An 8086-nucleotide genomic window follows, 5' to 3' on the forward strand; every position below is an offset into this window, starting at 1 on the left:
CATAGTTCTACACTATTATTATAATCTATTGTAGATTTAAAGTTTCTATAAGAAAAGTAGTATTTTTACATTATTATTTTTCATAGCTTGACCTTTGAGCTAACAGTATTTTACTATTAAAACGTTTACAGAAAATGTATAGGGTTCATTTGGAATTGTCACTTAGTTATAATGATTATTTTCTTGATTCTCTGTTAGTTGAATGGACATAAATGAAATGATTAAGCTGTCAGTGATAGAGACATTTTTGGCTTTAAAGGATGGACTCAAATAATGGTAAGCTAAATGTAAAGGTCTTACATTTAGAATCATATGCTGTTATTACATTTCTAACATTTATATTAATTTTGTGATCTCATCTTTTCTTAATGATGCACACACCCTCAGGATGAGCCTACCATGCCCTAAGCTTTTGTTGCCACCGATGATAGCGTTCTGTGGCGTTCTGTTCCTTTTCACTCTACATCCTCCTCTTTGTATAATTTATTCTATTTTCATGCCTTTAATTACTATCTCCCTAGTGGTTTTCTGGGATAAACACCAGGCTGCTCATGACAAGTTTGAGTTTTAAAAACTCACCAGTTGCTCAGCTAGAGAAAGATGAAACTATCTGCTCCCATAAAGATTTACATTCTTAGAAACTCTATAAGGGTCTCTATGAGTTGGAATGATGTTGGTGGCAGTGGGTTGGGTTATGGTAATTAGTTTATATCTCCATCGCAGACTCTTCTAATTAGTTATAGAACTGAAATATCAATTGCTCATATGCAAATTCAGGCTGAAGCTCAAGAAAATTAAAACAAGTCCACAAGAGCTAAAATATGTACATATTTTAAAATATGAACATATCCCACCTGAATTTAGAGATCATCTTAAGAAGAGATTTGAAGCATTCGACGCTAATTACTGAAGACTCAAAGAGCTATGGGATAATGCAAAGAAAATCATACAGGAAGAACCCAAAATGTCATTAAGAAGACAAGAAAGAAGTAAAAGACCAAAATGGATGTCAGAGAGAAAACATGACCCATCAATATGCTGTCTGCTACAAATGTACCTGGTAATGTAGTGGTCACAAATCGGGGTGCTAACCTCAAGGTCAGCGGTTCAAAACTACCAGCTGTTCCGCGGGAGAAAGTTGGGGCTTTCTGCTCCTGTAAAGGTTTACAGCCTTGGAAACCCTGTACAGGATCACTATGAGTCAGAATCGACTCCACGGTATTCAACAACAACAACAACAAATGTACCTCAGAGATAAAGACAAAAATAAACTAAAAATCAAAGGATGGAGAAACAATTATCAAGCAAATAACAACCAAAATAAAGCATGAGTGACAATTTTAATTTCTGATAAAACAGACCTCAAAGCAGAAACCAGAAAAAGAGATGAGGAAGGATGTTGTATAATGATTAAATGGTCAATTTAGCAAGAGGACATAACCATGCTAAATATCTATGTACTAGTAAAAGAGGCCAAAAAAACATAAATCAAAATATAGCAGAATTTAAAAGAGAAATAGACGATTTCACAATAATTGTTGTTATGTACTGTTGAGTGAGTTCAGACTCATAGTGACACCCTGGATGGGGTTTCTCAGGAGCCGTTGGTGCACTTGAACTGCCAAGCTTGTGGCTCCCAATCCAGTGCTATTCCAACAGCACCACACCAGGAGTCTACAATAATAGTATGAGAATTTAATACACCATATTTCATGAAGGGCAGACTAATTCGAAAGAGCACAACAAAGATAGAGAAGATTCAAACAACTAGACCTCATAGATGCATACAGAACACACTTGCCAACACAGCACAATATGCATTCTTTCCCAGTCACATGGAACATTGAATAGACCATATTTTAGCCTGCAAGTAAGCCTCAATAGATTTTAAAATATCAAAATACTACAAAGCTTCTTCTCAGATCACAATTTTATAAAATTAGAAATCAACAACAAATCAAGGGGAAAAAAAACAATATTTGGAGACAGAATAACACTGCTTAAAAACTGTTGAGTAATAAATAAAAATTGGATTCTTGGTGTGATGCTGTAGGATAAGCAGTGGGTTGCTAACTGCAAGGTTGGTGGTTTAAATCCACCAGTCACTCATTGGAAATCCCATACAAGGTCACTATGAGCCAGAACCACTTCAACAGCACTTAACAAAAACAACAATGAATTAAAAGTGTAATAAAAAATGCCTTGAATCAAATGAGAATGAAAACACAGCATACCAAAACCTTTGAGATACAGCAGAAGCAGTGCTCAGAAGACACCTTGTAGCAATAAATGAACACGTCAACAAGAAGAAAAAATCAAAATCCAAACCTTAACCTAAGGATCTCCAACAATTAGAAAAGACAATTGTTGTTGTTGGTATGTGCCGTGGAGTCAGTTCCGACTCATAATGACCCTGGACAGGGTTTCCGAGTCTGTAAATCTTTACGGGAGCAGAAAGCCTCATCTTTCTCCCGTGGAACAGCTTGTAGATTTGAACTGCTGACCCTGAGGTTCGCAGCCTGATTCGTAACCACTTAGAAAATGAAAATTCCTGTAGTAACTAGAAGAGTCCTGGTGTGGTACAATAAGAGTCCAGTAAGCATTGGATTGCTAACCATATGATCATAGATTCAAACCCACCAGTGGCTCCCCAGAAATCCTATAAAAGATGTCTAAGAATCAGAAGTGATTCAATAGCACCTACAATAGCAATAACTAGGGGAAAACAAATAATAAAAATTGGAGCAGAATGGAATGAAACAAAAACAGCAGTAAATATTAGCAGGACTAGATGTTGGTTTCTTGAAATGTTTAATAAAATTGATAAACCACTGGCAAATTTAACAAAGGAAAAAAAGAAGGCACACATAACACGAATAAGAAATGAAACAAACATCGTTGTCATAACAGAACTTACTATAATAAAACTAATGCTCACAAAATATAACCAAGAACTCTACTCCAAGACCTTGTGGCTCTGTGGGATAAGCATTAGGCTGCTACCCACTAAGCCAATGGTTCAAACCCACCAGCCACTCCATGGGAGAAAAATGAGGCTGTCTGCTCCCAGAATGAGCTACAGTCTCGGAACACCTCAGCAGCAATTCTACTCTGTGGTATAGGGTCTCAATGAGTCAGGATCGATTGTTGACAATGGGTTTTGTTTGGTTTATGTACTTACTCCAACAAATTTGAAAACCTAGAATAAATGATCACATTCCTAGAAACACATTATTTACCCAAACTAACATAATCCAACAGTTGAACAGACCCATTACTAAAGAAGAAATTGAACAGGTCATAAAACAAAACAAAACAAAAATCTTTTAACAGCAAAAACAGGCCTAGCTCAGACAGTTTCACTGGAGAATTTTACCAAACATTCAGAAAAGAGCTGATACCAATTCTACTGAGACTTGCAGAATATGGAAAAGGGTGAACGACTCCCAAACTTATTCTATGAAGCAAGCGAACTGATAATGAAACCAGGCAAAGATATTACAAAAAAAGAAAATTACGGAATAATATCCCTCATGAACATAGATACAAAAATTCTCAACAAAATTCTAGCCCATAAAATCCAACAAGATATCAAAATTAATATATTATTTCCAAATGTAGTGTGGCGCTATCACATAAACACTGGACTGCTAACCACTAGGTCAGCAGTTTAAGCCCACCAACTGCTCTTTGGAAACTCTATACAGGGTCGCTATGAGTTGGAACCACTCAAAGGCAATTAACAACAACACTGCAAAGAAGGTCCATCTTTATAAAAACAAAGAACTACATACATAAAACAAAGCAAGAGAACCACATGGTCCTATCAGTTGATTCACAAAAATCATTTTTAAAAACTCCAACGTCCATTCCTGATAAAAAATGCTCTGCAATATGGGAATGTAAGGGAAATTCTTCAACATAATTAATAGAGTTTCTATAAAGCCAATGGCAACCATTATCCTTGAGAGCAGTAAACACAAAGGGATGCCCTTGGTCATCACTCCCATTCAGTACTGTGCAGGAAGTCTTGGTGATGGTGTGGTGTGTGCCACTGAGTCAGTTTAGACTCATAGCGACATTGTACAGGGTTTCTGAGGCTGTAAATCTTTACAGAAGCAGAAAATCTCATCTTTCTCCTGTGGAGTGACTGGTATATTTGAACTTCTGACTTTTCTGTCCTTCGGTTAGCAATCCAATTCATAACCTTTTAAGCTACCAGGGCTGGAAGTCTTAGCCAGAGCAATAGGGAAGAAGGGTAAATAAAAGGCATCTAGATTGGCTAAAAAATTAGTAAAACTATCTCTATTTGCAGATGATACAATTCTACACATAGAAAACCCTGGAGATTCAACAATAAAAAGTGAAACTAAGAACTCACTGACACTCCCTCATTTGTAAGGTTCTCTTCTTTGTGAGAACGTCTATGCTTTAATGAATCTTCTTGCTTGCTTAAACCTCTGTCTCTCCGGCTCCTTTTGTGTGCGCATTTTGCCTATGCTCTGCTGATTTTTCTCAGGCATAGTGGAACTGGACCAGTAGGCCTCATCCATGCTATGCAATAACACAAGTGGGTGACTTTAATAAACAGAGATTTATTCTTTCACAATTTAGGAGGCTAGAAGTCCGAATTCAGAGCACAGGCTCTGGAGAAAGGTTCTTCAGCCAGCATTCCTTCGAGTTCTCCATGTGTCTAGCATCAATGTTCCACTGGATCTAGGAACTTCACAGTGCAAGACTCCAGGCTCAAAGGGCATACTCCACTCATGGTGTTTCTTTCTTGGTGGTAGTGAGTCCCTCTCTTTCTGCTTACTTCTCAAAAATATAACCTAATCCTATAGAATGCATCTCGCTACATTAACATCTTAAAAGTGAGGATTTAAAATTCATAGGATAATAGTTCAAAGATGATCACATCTGGTTACACCTTGGGGTGATTGCATAATATTAGATCTCATAATGGAGGTGGTAACTGAATCTTTACTGATTAACCACTAAGCATTGTGGTCCAGCCAAGTTGACATATAATCTGAACTATCACATACTCTGTTTCTGGATCCCTGCTTAGGTCAGGAAGCAACCAAATTGTGATAGAAATGCTTCAAAGTTTATGATCAAAAGATGACACATTATCTTCTAGCACAAGCTACTTCTTAGGCTGTTACTCTCACTGGTTCTTTTAAGGCTCTGGAGTACATGTTCCCCATAGAGCATTTTCATGAAGAAATTTTATTAGATTTTATATTACAAGGGAAAACAACTTTGTTTGGTTTGCAAGGAAGCCAATAGACTGAAGTTGATTAAAAACCTCCTTACAAAGTGCAATAGCAAAAATAGAAAATGCAATCAAACTGAAAGCAGACACATAACTTTATCCTTACTTTTTAGTGTTAATATGATTTCCCTACTGAAACTTGCTTCATTGAAGTACAGTTTAATCTGTTTTCTACAACATTTGGTTCAGCCCAAGATGGCTGACAGCTGTTTGGCAATGACTCAGCAGAGCAGGAACGAGTTACTGAATGAAGGGAGATTCATTCAGCCTTACAGTTACCAATGGGGCTGAACATTGCATTGCAACATGAGGATTGTAGGTACCACTGTGACAATTAATGTCCTGACTGGCCATAAACCACCAGGAAAGCTTTCATTTTTTTCCTATTTGTATGTAGACAAGAACCTTAGTTATTTAAGTGTCACTCCTCGTTCCCCGCCCCCTCCTACCCCAAGTTATTTAAACAGATCACGGCTGAGTGGAGTATCTGTGGTAGGCAATATGATGCTCACCCAATTAAAAAAAAAAAAAAAGATGCTCCTGTCCTAATTCCCAGGAAACTGTCCTTTAAATGACAAAAGGGACTTCATAGATGTGATGAAATTAAGGATGGTGAGATGGGGATTACCAAAATGAGCCCAATGCAATGATTATTGTTGTTGTTGTTAAGTGTGGTTAGCAGTCCAGTGCCACACTAGGACTCCATAAGATGTAGGAGGGCAGTGTTTGAGTGATATAATCTGAGCAAGATTCCAGTAGCCACTGTTGGCTTTGAAGATGGAAGGGGACCAAGATCCAAACAATGTGAATAAACTTTAGAAGCTGTAAAAGGAAAAGAAATGGACTAGTCCTAGAGCAGGGTGGGGAAACTTTTTTCTGCCAATATTTATAACATCATTCATGGACCATACAAAATTATCAACTTAAAAATGAGCCTGCTATATTTGGGCAAGCATTTAATTAACTCATTCCTAATGTGAAGGTGTGGAGTTCTGGTGTGGTGCTGCAGGTTAATGAGCTGGACTGCAAGGTCAATTTGAATCGAAGGGTCGGTGGTTCAAGCTCATGAACCACTCCTAGGAAACCCAATACAAGGTCTCTATGAGTTGGAACCAACTCAATGGCACTTAACAACAACAACAACAACAACACAATATGATGGTGTGACACTGTTGGTTAATGCCCTGGATTGCAAGGTTGGTTTGAACTGCATGTTTGGCGATTCAAGCTCACCAGCCACTCCTAGGACACCTTACACAGGGTTGCTATGAGTTGACAGCACTTAACAACAACAACAACAACATGATGGCTGGAACTGAGGTTGCCTCGGCAGGGCCAGATCAAATGGTTTTGCAGCCTTTATATGGCCCATGAGCCGAACATTCCCCACCCTTACCCTATAGGCTCAGAAAGGAAGGCAGCGCTGCCAACAACTTATTTTTCAGCTAATGAGACACACTTTGGACTTCAGACCTCCTGAACTATATGACAATATATTTGAGTTACTTTAAGTCACTAAAGTTTTGGTAATATGCAGAAATATGAACCTAATACACTGCCTGAACCTCATATCAAAGACAATTTATGAAAAGGTTTTTCTAATTGTAATATTAAAGGATGATCATGCTCCCATTCTTAGAAGTTTCATCCATGACTTTAATGCTGGCTCAACCTTGACTTCTTAAAATCTGAAGCTATAAACATATCTATTAAAAACATTTGAAGAGCAAGGTGACTAAAATCCATTGCACTCTTTAAGGTCATGTTTGCTATGGCTTATTGTTTTATCAAGGCTGTTGATAAAAATTTGCTTGAACTGTTGAGAGTCAGCCTAGAGCTTTGACAATATTTAATCAAGTTGAGGACTGAATAAAGTCTCAGTAATCTGGTTTCTCTGATTGGTTTAATGCATTCTATTGTAAAACGTTTTAAAGGAGATTTAGTCACACCTTTATGTTTTAGGTAAGGGTGTTGTTGCTGTTGTGAACTGCCATTGAGTCAGTTCTGACTCTCAGTGACCCTGTACCTTGTGGATGTTAGCAGTCTAGTGCTTATCCTACAGTGCCACACAACTTAACCAAACATGTCCATTCTTGTGCCATCCTCAAAACTGTTACATTTGAGGCCATTGCTACTGCTACTATGTCAACCTATCTTGTTGTGGGTTATCCTCTTTTTTCACTGCTTGATGAACTTCTCCAAGGACTGGTTCCTCCTCCTAACGTGTCTGAAGTATGAGAGGCAAAATATTGCCATCCTGGCTTCTAAGGAGCTTTATATCTGTACTTTTACCAACAAAGTTCATTTTCCGGGCAGTCCATAGTGCTTTCAATATTCTTCTCAAACACAATAATTCAAAAGCATCAATTCTTCATTGTCCAAATTTTAGATGCATATGAGACTGTTAAAAATAGCACGGCTTGGGTCAGGCAACCTTAGTCCTCAAACTAACATTTTCGCTCTTGAACACTTTAAAGAAGTCTTGTGTATCAGATTTGCCTAATGCAATACTTTGTTTGATTTCTTGACTGCTACTTCTGTAAGTGTTGATTATGGATCCAAGCGAAATGAAGTCTTTGACAACTTCATTCTTTTCTCTGCTTATCATGATATTATTTATTGGTTCAGTTGTGATGATTTCTGTTTTCTTTACAATGAGGTGCAGTCCTCATTGAAGGAGGTAAGTATTTTAAGTTTTCTTCACTTCCAGGGAATGGAATAAAGTTTTCAGGACTAAAGTTTGCTGAAAGGGCATAACTCAAAATGAGAAGTAATAGTTGTAAACATTCATCAATAATCATAAGATGTGAT

The 8086-nt window shown here is 37.6% G+C and overlaps 1 pseudogene; it reads left to right on the top strand.

Moving 5' to 3' along the window:
* The first annotated feature begins 5581 nt into the window (after positions 1-5581).
* LOC102825886 overlaps positions 5582-8086 on the top strand; it is a 12092-nt pseudogene continuing 9587 nt past the window's right edge.

The sequence above is a fragment of the Chrysochloris asiatica genome, unplaced genomic scaffold (assembly GCF_000296735.1).
Source record: "Chrysochloris asiatica unplaced genomic scaffold, ChrAsi1.0 scaffold00103, whole genome shotgun sequence".
Taxonomy (NCBI): domain Eukaryota; kingdom Metazoa; phylum Chordata; class Mammalia; order Afrosoricida; family Chrysochloridae; genus Chrysochloris; species Chrysochloris asiatica.